Here is a 15,199-nt window from a genome sequence, read left to right as displayed (position 1 = left end):
ATTATGAGAGTATTTATTCCCTTTTTTCGAGTTAAAGTAAGTTAGTTAACAAAATTAAAAATTAAAAATATGTAGGGAAAGAAACATATAATTGGGTACTAATTCCCTATAACATATTTTTGTTGTATTTACGTATTAATTAATAATCTTTTATAATATATATTAACAAGTAGAAAAATCAATAAAAAATATTTTTAAAGAAAAGGTTAGTTGTCTTCACACTCATGTAATATGACATTCCTGCATGCCCCTAATTTTGAAACTAATGCCTACATACCCTCATGATATCATAAGAAAATTTCTAAACACCCTTGCAACTAACTTTAATTAAAATTTAAAAATAACAAGAAATAAAGCACTTTGTAAAAAATTGATAAAAGAAATAGTGGAGCCCTTGCCGAGTTCATTGCAGGTAGTTAGGGGAATGGGGAAGCTCCCATCTCCTACTTTGCAAATGGTGAATTTGTCATTTAGTTGGAAATCATTTCATGGATCTTTTGCCAATGGCCAAGAGGAAATGGTAGAAACAATTAGACAAATTGAAGGAGAGACCCAAGTCTAAAAGATGGTGGTAAGAATACTCTAGGGGAAAGATATCTGATAGGCAAATAAGAACAAGTCAAGGGAATGTTGGTGATAAGGTATGATGAGAGTAATAGAGGCAAGTAAAATTTGAGAAACAATAAGCAAAGTAGATAGAATAGGAAATGGAAGAGGATGAGAATCAGAGAGAAGATCTAAAAAGGAATCCTAATTGGCTTATGGCCCTCTTCATGTTGGACATGAACTTGAACTTCAAAAATCCATTTGGGGGACTAACGCCCCCCCCCCCCCCTCCCTTAATGTAATTAAGTTACAGTTCCAGGGTTAAAACCCTAAACACTAATCCCTAAGTTCAGGGGTATTATTATAATACAATAGTTTCATTAATCTATAAATAGAGCTTCAGGGGGAGGGTTAGAACATCAAGTCCATAACCCTTCTTCCTCTGGTTTTCTCCCATGGGTCTCTCCCCCTTTTTCTCCATGACCTAAATCCATGGAGTCCTGAAAATCAACAAGAATTCGTGATTTTTGTTGTGTGACCTTTAAGTCTTTGTGGAGGCAAGTAATGCTGAAAATCCCTATGTGGGTCTTGGCTGGTGTGCCTAGTGAGTTGATGCAAGTCCCTATGTGGATCTAGGCTTGTGCAGCCTAGGTAGTTGCTAAAAAATTCCTTTAAGGTTCTAGGTTGTGTGCCTAGTGTGCCATTGTGATTCCATATGAAGGTATCCATTATAAATTAGTTGTTGTAGTCAATTGAGTGGTATAAATCTTTATAAGACCAACATTGAAATTGACCTTCTAGGTAATTTGTTACAGATGTCATAAGACAACCCAAACATAATCAATAAAGGATTGTGAATCACCTAAAATAGTGCATGTATATTGTGTTTGATCGCTTTCACACCTACTTTGATTGTATGTATTCGTTCATTAATTATAAAATTGTTTGTGCATATTAGATTAATTTAATAAATAAAGACACACATCGGATTTAAGTAAAAAGAAGTTAAATTAGGAAAAAAAATGAACAAAGTTAATAACCCCTAAATTTTCATGTCTAGGTCAGATATTGTTTGGAAGATGTGAAAGAAAGAGTTCTTTTGACTTGTTGATTTATAAGGTTTCCTATAATAGTGTTATGCATCACATGTATTCGCCAATTCATAATGTATAGCCCTTGATGCATGATTTTTTAAGGGCGTTACATTAATAAGACCCGATATGTGGGTGTAACCTATAACCCCCTTCTCAAATTCTAATAAATATCTGCTAGCAAAACCCAACTCCAGTTCATCGATACATGCAACACTGATTCATATGTTAACATCATAAAAAAAAAGTTCCAATGCTATTATTATGAGAGTATTTATTCCCTTTTTTTGAGTTAAAGTAAGTTCGTTAACAAAATTAAAAATTAAAAATATGTAGGGAAAGAAACATATAATCGGGTACTAATTCCCTATAACATATTTTTGTTGTATTTAAATAATATATATTAACAAGTAGAAAAATCAATAAAAAATATTTTTAAAGAAAAGGTTAGTTGTCTTCACACTCATGTAATATGACATTCCTGCATGCCCCTAATTTTGAAACTAATGCCTACATACCCTCATGATATCATAAGAAAATTTCTAAACACCCTTGCAACTAACTTTAATTAAAATTTAAAAATAACAAGAAATGAAGCACTTTGTAAAAAATTGATAAAAGAAATAGTGGAGCCCTTGCCGGAGTTCATTGCAGGTAGTTAGGGGAATGGGGAAGCTCCCATCTCCTACTTCACAAATGGTGAATTTGTCATTTAGTTGGAAATCAATTCATGGATCTTTTGCCAATGGCCAAGAGGGAATGGTAGAGACAATAAGACAAATTGAAGGACAGACCCAAGTCCAAAAGATGATAGTGAGAATACTCTAGGGGAAAGAATTATATGCTTAATCTATTAGCTAAAGGTTTCATACTATCCTTGGGTTTTATTGTTTTTATGATAACAAAATGGTGGCTTGAAAGTGTTATTTATAGTTAGAATAATACTAATTAATGATAATGATTAACCCTAAACCCCAATTAGCTTCATATTTACTTAAAATTAATTGAGAATGACACAAGAGTCATCAAAAGCAGAAATTTCAACATTGTGAAAAGCTGCCTTTGAGGGTGTTTGAAGTATGCTCGAACCACCTCGAGTAGGGTTGGTCCTCTAGTTGCCTCTAGTGTTCAAGTTTGTGTTTTTTCCTTATGAATTTAAGGGCTTTAGCCTCCAACGACCAGAAAATGGGTGGTTGGTCCTCTTGCTGAATGTGTCAAGAATTTTTTGGAAATCATTTTAGAGCAAGAACTTCTCATTCCCACATCATTCTATAGAATTACAACATTGTATTTCTTATCATTCTCCCTCCAACTCTTGTTAATGCTTCAAAATCAATAAGTTCCATTGCTTGAGTTGTGATTTTATTCTCTCTTTCTCCGATTTCCTTCTCTTTCTATCCCCCTCCCTCTCTTGGACCCTAAACCATAAAATTACTCTCATCCTCATCCTTTCAAACCCTCTAGCCAAATTTCTTAAACCTCTCTCATCTCACCGAGATATTTTACTCTAGTTCCCAATTTGTGAATTTTATATATTTATTGAATAAATAGCCTTAATTTATTTTTTTAAATTATTTATTTAAGTTTGAAAGTTGAAATATTTCTTAATTTATTAATTAAAAAGTTACATAAAACTATCTTATAAAAGTTAAATTTATTAAAATATTTTATTAGGAAATTCCTTTTATATTTTTTCATTAAGCACACTAACACAAAAAATACTTTCTACTATACTTTCTATTGCACATACTAACTTAAAAAATACTTTTGTTAGGAAAAGTAGATCACCCTGTAATTAACTTTCACTTTGTTGTGGGTCTGGGTTAAGTACCTATGTCTTCCGCTCCTAACAGGCTAGTCTTTTGGGTAGTATTGGCTAGGTACTTAATATTTGGTACATGTTAAGCGCCTAGCCAATACTACCCAAAAGACCGGCCTGTTAGGAGCGGAAGACATAAGAATGTTAAGCACCTAGCCAATACTACCCAAAAGACCGGCCTGTTAGGAGCAGAAGACATAGGTACTTAACCCAGGACCACAACATCACACCCAGCTTCACGAGCCTATGACCACGGCGGCCACTTTCGCGACGACCCACTCTAGTTTCTGCTAGGTCACCCCCTCCACGCAGGACTCTTTAAGTGCCACTCAGGACTCTTCAAGAGCCGTGGGGAATCGAACTCGCGACGTAGCGCCTGCTCTGATACCAAATGTTAAGCACCTAGCCGATACTACCAAAAGACTAGCCTGTTAGGAGCGAAAGACATAGGTACTTAACCCAGGACCACAACACATTTTCACTTCCATTCAAAGAGCTATGCATTTTTCCATTCAAAATTGCGTGCAAGACCAGCAGCTGCGCAACAACCATTGATTGGTGACAAACATAGGATGAAAGGAAAAAAAAAACGATCATTGATGGGTGGCATCGAACGGAGCCGGTTTACGAGCGGCTCGGTTTGATTTGATTGATCTAGATCTCGATCGAACGGATCTGGTTCATGAGCGGCTCGAGCTCGAGCTCGGCTCGGTTCAATTTATCTGGATCTCGAACTCCAGATAAGGTTTGTTTGAGTTGATGAGCCAAGCTCGACCAAACCATGGTTCAATTTGAAAACTCGCGAGCCAGCTCGTTGCTCGATTCGATTCGATTTATCTGGATCTCAAACTTCAGATAAGGTTTGTTTGAGTTGATGAGCCAAGCTTGACCGAACCATGGTTCTGTTCGAAAGCTCGCGACCCATCTCGTTAACTTAACAAGGGTTCTGGAGTTGGACTAGGAGAGTGAGGGGGGGGGGGGGGGGGGGGGGGGGGGGGGGGGGGGGGGGGGGTGGGTGGGTTTGGCTGCCTTCACCACTGCTCAATTTGATTTCTTCCTCTCCTGTCTGCCTTCACCGCTACTTCCGTCGCCGCCACTTCTGTTTTCGCTGCCTTTGTCGCAGCCGTCAGCCCCGATGAAAACTCCTCGCATCATATCGAAGGAAAACCAAATACCTTAGTTAGGGGAGAAATAAATTTTTCCCCTGTGCGTGAAGACATTGTGCGATTTTGCACTTGCGACCTTCGTACGAGCGATTTCGCATGTGCGAAATCATAAGCAGGTGAAAAAAAACTCTTTCTTGAACTCCGACTGTCTCTTCCTCATTGCACTTGAAGAGACTCAAATTGTTTGAGGTACTTTCTTAATGCTAACTCCACTCAAGTTTTTCAGAAGAACAAATCGGTAACATTTCAGAACTATTGCTATATGAATCCATGCTCCGAAGAAAAAACAAAAAATGGGCAAACGATTAAGTCATCCAAAACCATTTTTCTTAAACTTTTTCTCTATTTCCATGATCTGGTTTTCTAGTATTGGAATCTGAATGATCTGATTGAATACAAATGGACAAAACTAGCGTTGCCTTTCAAAAGAATGTTTTTTGTGTTTGATTATTGAATAAATTTTATGCATAATTATGTAATTTTTATGAATAATTTAATGCATAGTGTATAGATAATTTTATGCAGGGTTAATATACAAAGGTTATGTCCAATTTTAAATAAAGGTTATGCCTAATTTTATGTAAAATGTATGCATAATTTTATATACAATTTATTTGACATGTATTTTACGCAAAGTTTTAAATCTAAGTTGGAGCTCGAAGTCAATTAAAATTATTGGGCTCGAGCTCAATTACAATTTTAGGCTCGGCTTGAACATAGGCAGGCTCAGGCTCGGTCTCGACTCGATGCCACCTCTACGGCGATCAACACTGAAAAGGCAATCTAAGAAGTAAAACGTGGCGGGGACTTAGAAAAAAGTGTAAGAAGTGTAAATTCATACGTGAAGCAGAGGACTCCACTGCCAGATAATGTAGATGACTTGGTGATCCTTCAAATATGGGTGGTTTACAAAAGGAAATGCATCATTTCTTGGAATTTCATGATAGAACTCAAAAATTAAAAATTTAATATAATTGAGAATTTAACAAGTAAAAATTTAACATCACAAATCAATAATAAATAATAATGAACTTTTCAAGTGAATTTAACAAACAATTATTAACTAACATATGCTTAGGCCTATAAATTAATCATCTAAGAAATACATAATTTTTCTATAGGTCTCATGATTAAAATTTAGTGGATAAATACACCCTCACCATTGATGGCAACTAATGGGTCTGCTAGACATCTTTTGGAGAGAATTGTACCCTTTTAACTTTATAATTTAATATTTTTTGAATATAAAAATAGATGGGATTTCTTCTCTCTTCTTTCGATTACAAAAGAGGAAAGCCAAGGGCCTCACCCTCCCTGTTGGAGCAGTAAGGGAGAGGACCTCACCTCTCCCACAAGTCTCACTGGACTAATTTTAAATGCAAGTGAGTATGCTTCTTGGTGAATCAAAAATTTGTTATCCCAGTGTAAGTTTTCCCTCCATAATCAAAAGAAATAAATACCCTGTAGTAACTATTTGCTTCTTGTTCCAAGATACAATTCTGCGTTTTAAAACCTCTTAGAATACCTCAAATACAAGCAAAAGGAGTCTTTACATAACAGCATGGTGGTCATGGATGATGGAACCTGGTCTGCAAAACCCATCAAGGTGTTCTTAATGGGTTTCATCACTCTCACTAGACCGAATAACTAAAGTCTTAGCAGCAGCAAAGTAAAAGATAGGGAAGTCCTCATTGAACTCCAGAGGACATGGGTGAGCGGGCATTCCATCAAGGTGTTCTTAATGGGTTTCATCAGTCTCATTAGGCTGAATAACTGAAGCCTTGACGGCAGTAAAGTAACAGGTAGGGACGTCCTCATTGAACTCCTGAGGAAATGGGTGAGGGGGCATTCCAATCTCAACAGTTCCTTCAAGCATTTGAATCACTTTGCTCATTGTGGGTCTATTTGCAGGGATGTGTTGAATGCACCAAAGCCCCACCAAAGACATCTTTCCCAGAATCTCTTCTTCCTCTCCTTCCTCTTCTCCTTTCTGTGCCTTCGTTACCTCTGTCTCAACTGGACTTACTTGGCCGACGAAACCTCTCACTTTTAGCTCACCTCTCTCTGCTTTCTTGAAGATCCAGTCAGGAAAATAAACCTTGCTAGTATTCTCCTCACCCAAATCATAATTCTTCCTTCTTCCTGCCATTTCTAAGAGAAGCATTCCATAACTATACACATCAGACTTTTCTGTTATAGGTCCATAAGTCTTGGTCCACATCTCTGGGGCAGCATATCCTGGTGTCCCTTGAGCATGTGTTAAGGACACATGACTGTGATCTTTGTCGATCATTCTTGCTAATCCGAAATCTGCCACTTTAGCAGAGAAGTTTGAGTTTAATAAAACATTATGAGGCTTAATATCAAGATGTAAAATTCTGCTTCTACATCCCTCATGTAAGTACAATATGCCCCTAGTCTCCATTGCTATATTATAAATTTGTGGAGAGGTGAGTTCCAGCTTTTCTTCTTTCCCTTCTTGTTGTTCTTCCTGATCCTTACCATAGATATATTTATCCAATGAACCCCTCTCCATGAATTCGTAAACCAGTGCTTTGTTCTTGCCTTGGGCGCAATAACCCAATAGTCCCACCAGATTGTGATGGTGAATTCTCCCTACAGTTGCAACTTCATTCATGAATTGTTTCTCACTCTGCTTTAATCTCTTCAAGAGCTTAACTGCGACAGCTCCACTTCCTTCAATGGACCCTTTGTAGATACTCCCAAATCATCCCTCTCCGAGCTTGGTGGAGAAGTTGGAGCTGAACTTCTTTATTTGAGAGAAAGAGAATCTTCTTGGTGAAATTCCATCAACCACACCTTTGAAATCTGTTTCTGTCCTAAACTTATCATCGCTACCACTTTCATCATCCTTTTCGCTTTCTGCTTTCCTCCGGATCACACAGAAGACCACTGCTGTTGCAATTGCAAGCAGAACAACTACACATGCAGAAACAGATATAGCTGGACACAGTGAAGGGAGAAATCATCAAATTAGGTTTCAGCATGAAATAGAAGGTAAACAAAGGAAAAAATAGCTCACTTTTTTTGCTGGTTGCTGTGTTAAAATTGTTAGAAGGAACTATTCCTTCGGGACTATTTTTAGTCCTTGGACCAGTTCTTCCGGATTGTTAAACCGAAGAACTTTCTGTGTTTTTTGTAAGGCTATTTGTAAGCCATCTTAATCTTTTCAATAAACAGATTTTTCAGCTTGAAAATAATCGACTTCTGGTATCAGAGCAGTGTTAACCAGTTCGGCGACGATTCTGGGAGGAAAATTCCGATCGGCGAAGCCGCAGCCATAGGAGGGAAGTCCTGTGCTGTTGCAGGAACCAGCGTCGCGGCGGCCTGAAACTAATTCCGCCCGCGCCTTTGTGCTCGCTCTCTACTGGTGCTCGTTATTTCGGTGGTGAGGCCTCAGCGTCGGGAAGTCTGAAATCTTCCCGTCCCATACTGTTTCAGAAACCAGCATCGCGGCGGCCTGAAATTAATTCCGCCCGTGCCTCTGTGCTCGCTCTCTGCTGGTGCTCGCTATTTCGCTATTTCGGTCGGGAAGTCTGATATCTTCCTGTCCCGTTCTGTTTCTGGAATCAGCTGTTCATCTTACCGGACCCGCGACCAACCCGTGGTGTTTCAGGAACCTCGTGTCATCTTACCGGAGCCAGCGATGACGATGGCCTGAAATTAATTCCGCCCAAAGTTATGGAGCGGAATTAATTTGAACCATCGCGTGCAGACCAGACCCGGACCAGCCGGACCCGAGCCGAGTCAACTTTTGAGGCTAGTAAACGAGTGCAGATAAGACCCGGACCAGCAACCCGAATTGGACTAGACCGGAGCTTAGTAAGATTGGCAACTGAATGTAGTTTTATTCAACCAATAATTCCAAAGCTCGATGAACGCTATGATCACATGTATATGCTCATGGAAATTTTTTTGCGCTCGAATGAATATTGGGACTTGATAGAGGAAGGAATCTCTACGCCAAAAGTAGGGGCAAACCCACAGAAGGACAAAAGAAGGTGATTGCATATGCAAAGCTAAAGTACAAGGGGGCGACAAGGGTATAACATGTACAACGACAAACACTTTGAAAGAAATTTGAGGTGCTCAACATGACGGTAAGAGAATCTATGAATGAACATTTTGCTCAAACCCTTACTATAACCAACAAGATGAGGGTTCATGGTGAGAAAATGGAGGATATTGTGATCATTAAAAATATTCTAAGATTTATGACTACAAAAATCAATTATGTTGTGTGCTCTATTGAAGACACCTTGTTCATTGATGTACTACAAAGCAATCTTCTAGTGCATGAACAACGCATGAATATTCATATTGTGGAATGACAAGCATTGAAGGTTACTTATGAAGGACAATCAGGAGGAAGAGGACGAGTTCTTGCATATTTAGAGGAAGAGGACGAGGTAGGCAAAACTTTGACAAGTCTACCATTGAGCGTTACAATTGTCATAAACTTAGACATTTTCAATATGAATGCCCAACAAAGGGGACAGAGACAAACGCACACTATGCAGAAGTTAATGAAGAAATATTGTTAATGGCATATGTGGACTCCAAGGAAGCTAGTAAAGAGAAGTTATGGTTCCTTGATTCAGGTTGCAGTGAAGTGTTGGACAACTACAAGAAAAGGGGCTTGCAATTCTCATACAACATATGAAATATAAAATTTATCATTCTGAGAGGAGATTGATCATAGAGACTGCAATGACCACAAATAGAATGTTCATCTTACCTACCCAAAAACAACTAAAAGAAGAAATATATTTTTCTTCTCTTACAGAAGATCCAGCTCAGCTTTGGCACTTTAGATATGGACATTTAAGCTTCAATGACTTAAAAACTCTTCAACAGAAAAGAATGGTGAATGGATAGCTCAATTTACAGCTCCTTCGACGGTATGTGAAGATTGTTTGGTAGGAAAACAACGCAGAGATCCATTTCCAAAAGAGAGCACATGGAGGGCTTCTCAGAATCTTCAACTGGTGCATGTCGACATCTGTGGTCCAATCAACCTTACTTCAAACGGCGAGAAAAAGTACCTAATGACTTTCATTTATGATTTTAGCCGCAAAACTTGGGTTTATTTCTTAGTAGATAAATTAGAAGCTTTCATTACTTTTAAGAATTATAAGAGTCATGTTGAGAAAGAAACTGGTTCATATATAAAATGTTTTTGCACTGATCGTGGAGGAGAATTTACATCACACGAGTTCACAATTTTTTGTAAGAAAAATGGCATACGTAGACAACTGACTGCAACATATACTCCACAACAGAATGGAGTTGCAGAAAAGAAAGAACCAAACCATTATGAATATGGTTCGAAGCATGCTTTAAGGAAGAAAGGTTCCAAAAACTTTTTGGGCCGAAGCAGTCAATTAGACTATCTATGTTCTAAATAGACGTTCAACTTTGATAGTTAACATGAATCTAGAAGAAGCTTGGAGTGGAATTAAACCATCACTTGATCATTTTAGAGTGTTTGGTTGCATATCACATATTCGTATTCTTGATAATAAGAGGACTAATCTTGATAATAAGAGTGTGAGATGTATTCTACTCGGAGTTCGTGAGGATTCGAAGGCATACACATTGTATGATCCAGTTTCTCAAAAGATAATAATAAGCAGAGATGTGAAGTTTGAAGAATAAAATAATTGGGATTGAAGCAAGAGTCATGAAGAAGCTATTATAGCTGATCTGAACTGGGGAGAAAATGACTAATAATCTCTCACAATAAATAAAAATAGTGGAAACATTGAATTTGATCACCGTGATAATTCAACAGAAGATATAGAAGGTGATCATTCATATGAATCAAATGAAGAAAATATGAGTAATGGCAATGAAGAAAGAGTCAGAAGGCCACCAGCTTGGATGAGAGATTATGAAAGTGGAGAAGGTATCTTTGAGGAAGAAAATACTGCATACCAAGCTTTGTTTGTAGGCAGTGATCCAGTCTTATTTGGCAATCTTGTGAAAAGTATGAAGTGGAGAAAACCAATAGATACAGAAATAGAAGCAATAGAGAGAAATGATACGTGGGATTTGACAGACTTAGCTGCTGAAGCAAAGAAGATTGGGGTAAAATGGGTTTACAAGATAAAGCTCAATGAGAATGGAGAAATGGATAAGAACAAAACCCGATTGGTCACAAAGGGATACACTAAAAAACATGGAGTAGATTATACTGAGTTTTTTTCACCTGTTGCTCAGTTAGATGCAATTCAACTGGTGATTTCTCTTGTAGCTCTAAAGGAATGAACAATCTACCAATTAGACGTAAAATCAGCCTTCTTTCATGGTAAACCTTAGTGAAAAAGTATTTGTCGAACAACCTCTTGGCTATGAACAAAAGGGCAATGAGCAGAAGGTTTTGAGACTGAAAAAAAAACCTTGTATGGACTTAAACAAACTCCACAAACTTGGTATAGTCATATTGAGACCCATTTTATGAAATAAGGATTTGAGAAATGCCACCATGAACAAACTTTATTCATCAAGACTGGAAATGGATGTAAGATCTTAATTGTGTGTCTCTACGTGGATGATCTTATATTTACTGGGAATGATGAGTTTATGTTTGCTGAATTTAAAAAAAATGATCCCTGAATTTGATATGACTGATCTTGGAAAAATGAGATACTTTCTTGGCATTGAAGTGATACAAAGATCAGATGGCATCTTTATTAGTCAAAAGAAATATGTACAAGAAGTGTTGGAGAGGTTCAACATGGACAAGTGTAACCCAGTTTGCAATCCTATGGTTCCTAGATTCAAGCTCATGAAAAATGGACATGGAGTGAGGATAGACAATACTTTCTATAAGCAAATTGTGGGAAGTTTTACGTATTTGACTGCCACTTGTCCAGATGTTATGTTTGTAGTGAGTCCCATCAATAGATTCATGGATTGCCCTACTAAACTTCATTTCCAAACAACAAATAGGATATTAATGTATTTGAAAGATACTATTGATTTTGGTGTGTTCTATAAGAAGGGAGGAAGTCAGGAATTGATTGCTTATACAGATAGTGATTATGTTGGAGATTTAGATGAGAGGAAAAACACTTCAAGTTATGTGTTTATGTTGGGCTCAGGAGCAGTGTCTTGGTCCTCGAAGAAACAACCTGTAGTCGCCTTGTCCACTACTGAAGCTGAGTTCATTGTTGCAACCTCATGTACCTGTCAAGCAATATGGATAAATAGGATATTGGAAAATCTCAATCATGTTCAACATGATTCCATAACCGTTTACTGTGATAACAGTTCAACAATCAAGCTTTCTAAAAATCCAGTGATGCATGATCACTGCAAACACATTGATGTTCACTTTCATTTCCTTCATAAACTCACAAAAGATGAAATTGTAAAGATGGGTCATTGTCATACGCAGGAGTAAGTTGCAGATATAATGACTAAGCATTTAAAGCTTTATGCGTTCTTGAATATACGCGGTCTGTTAGGTGTTTGTTCGGATTCAGGTGTAAACTAATGGCTAAAAACATTCAATTTAAGAGAAGATGTTAAAATTGTTAGAAAGAGCTATTCCTTCGAGATTATTTCTAGTCCTTAGACCAGTTCTTCAGATTGTTAAACGGAAGAACTATTTGTAAGTCATCTTAATCTTTTCAATAAAAGGATTTTTTAGGTCCAAAATAATCAACATGGTGACGGATGAGTTTGGTTTTACCTGCAATAACTCCTTTTGAAAGCTTGGATTTGCCACTCATTGGCAACCAAGTTCGCAGATCTTCACTCACTCCTGATAAACCAAGACCATGTCCGAAATATATAAGCTGCTGCTAACCAGAGACAGAGGTAAAGAGCACCCATGGTGTCCCAGAGTTCAAATAGTAAAATCAAGACAAGGATCCAATTGAGTATAAACAGACTCACCGTCACTGCAATTCAATCGATGAGCACTTGAAGCGCAGAAGCACATGAAAACCCCACTAGGACTGGAACCGCACCTCCCTCCGGTAGTCTGGCAATTCCGGCAAGCCGTCGTCGTCGTGTACCGGATCTTGAAACCCCTCTTAAGGTAGTCTCTCAAATCTTTAATAGCAGTCACATTAACGTTCTCCGTTGTGAAAACGAAAAAGTTCTCACACTCAGGGTAGCTAACGATGATTGAAGTGTAGAGACAGAGGTTGTTACCCGTCGTGGTCCCGTTGCAGCCCATGCAAGAGCTCGGCTGGAGACTCCCCGGCGCTGCCGAGCTTGGTCTCTGGGTACAATTGAGGTGGGTGCCGTACTTGTATTCGTTGGAGAGGGACAAGATGTTGGAGTTCATTATGAAGCTCTTTCTCGTTACAGGTCCACAGCCAAAGAGCGCGTCGCTGGCGATGAAGAGTGAGATACCGGCTGAGTCAATGCTGAAATTGCTCACCATGCGGTGGGGCTCTGCAGTAGGGATATTTGTACTGGAGAGGACGAGACGCTCATTGTTGACACAGGTGACTCTGAGGTCAGGGTGCCCACAAAATCTTGGGACATTAAAAGGGTATAGCAGGGATAGGTTGCCGCAAGTGGAGGTGCCACAGGTGTTGTAGTAGTATGCCGGGTCTGCGCTGATTACTTCCTGCGTCTGACTCGCTGAGAAGAAGAAACGGAGGGAAAGTATGACCAGAGAGAAGATGAAACGAGCCACCGCCATGTTGGTAGTGATTCACAGCTGGGTTTCAACCTCCTCTACAAAGAAGTGAAAAAAGATGTTAGGCAAGCGAAAGGAAGAACAAACATGTTCTTGAGAAGCATCACCCTAGATCTCTCTTCCTCAAACCAAGCTCTGGCAGTTTTATAAGCACGAAAGATTGACTACTGTATCTGACGTAGACCTTATGAATGGCAGAGGAAGAAGACGGCAATTCGTTTTCCCTTCCAATTAATTTAGTCTTTTCTACAGCAAAGTCAATCTATATATGTGTACAGTCAAAAGTGACACGTAGGCTTTGACTGATTACGCATCGTGATGTCATCAGCACTCGGTGAGTCAATTGACATGTCGACAACCATGTCACTATTCTGACACATCAACGCCCAAGTAAGATGCCACATCATTATATATTAACATTCATCATGCCATGTCATCTCGCACCAAGTGAGCCCTCATGCCATGTCACTATTCTCCTCTCCTCTCCTCTCGCCCTCTCACACTGCCAACTGCCAACGCTCCCCACTGCTCCCCTACTGTCACCGCTTGGCCTCGCCCTTGCCCTCGACGCCCCCCTCTCAACCGCCCTCTCTTCCTCTTAACCCAGACTTTGTCTCAACCACATCTCTCACTCTTCTTATCTGTTCCTCTCTGTTGATCCTCTCGCCGCCCCTTTCTCAAAACCGAAGCTTATCATTTCATCTCCTCGCCGATCCCTCTCTCAAAACCGAACCCTATAATTTCCTCTCAGCGTCCCCTCTCTTAATACCCTATCATTTCACCCTCTCATCGCCCCCTCTCTCAAAATTGAAGCCCTACTCAACCTCCAAACCCGTATTTGAATTTCAGAAGCTGATTTAACAGGGTGATGTTTTAGAGCTTTTGTTAATTGAATCTAATTACTGTATTTGATTATCATGTTGATTTTAATTTAGGTATTTAATTACTGATTTTCTGTTAATGATTTTTTTGTCAATTGCTGATAAATTAAAATTATTGTAAAGTTTAATTGAAACTTGATTGAATTGATCTCTATATTTATTAATTTTTTGAATTTTAATTTATGGATTCCTATGCCATTGAATGTTGTATTTTTTTAAGGTTCTAGTTTAATTTGGTTTAATTTATGATTTATGCATTTAGTTTAATTTTCTGATTTATGAAGTTGCAGTTTACTCTATTGAGATAAGATTTGCATGATTTTTAGTTGCTAGTTGTTGTTAAATAAATTTGAAGTGTCATGGAATGATCCATGTGGTGAGGAGATTTGGGTGTTATAAATATCCACCACATGGGTTTTTTTGTTTTGTTTATGTTTTCTTGTGTTTGACCTAGTTACTAGGATAGGTACAAAGTCTGATTAAGAGTAGGTTGGGTAATGGAGGGTGGGTTGAGTCCAGTTCAAACTAGGCTAAGTCGCCTGCATGGGCGTCCATTAGCCAACGAAACCCGACCCCCATCAGTAATGAGGTACGGTTAGTAGTGAATGCGAAATTATATTGGGTTCTACCAGGGGTGTTCAGTGAATTTGAACTTTTTTTGCATTGTTAGAACTAGTCATCTGCTATAGAATTAGTTTGATCAATTTTTAAATGTTGTAGAATATTGTTGAATAATTTTGAAGTGTTATGGAATAATTTTGCCATGTGGTGAGAAGATTCGGGTGTTATAAGTAACCACCACACGAAAAAAAATTTGTTTATGTTTTATTGTGTTTCCATGTGTTCCTAGGGATGGGTAAAGAGTTTATTTAAGAGTAGGTTAGGCAATGGAGGGTGGGTTGAGTCCACTTCAAACTTGGTTGAGTCGCCTGCACGGGCGTCCATGAGGTAATGAAACCTGACCCCCATCACTGACGAGGTACGGTTCAAAAACTTTGAAGTCATATGGGGCT

General features: G+C 38.5%; 1 pseudogene; it reads right to left on the bottom strand.

Moving 5' to 3' along the window:
- Positions 1-6,144: 6,144 nt before the first annotated feature.
- On the bottom strand, positions 6,145-13,308 carry LOC137946704 (probable receptor-like protein kinase At5g20050; annotated as a pseudogene).
- Between the last annotated feature and the right edge of the window lie 1,891 nt (positions 13,309-15,199).

The sequence above is a fragment of the Aristolochia californica genome, unplaced genomic scaffold (genome assembly GCF_029961685.1).
Source record: "Aristolochia californica isolate CCGP_79_NKW_82.1479 unplaced genomic scaffold, dmAriCali1.0.hap1 SCAF_12, whole genome shotgun sequence".
NCBI classification, from domain to species: Eukaryota; Viridiplantae; Streptophyta; class Magnoliopsida; order Piperales; family Aristolochiaceae; genus Aristolochia; species Aristolochia californica.
Note: the sequence above shows the minus strand (reverse complement) of the source record. Positions and strands in the feature narration are given on the sequence as shown.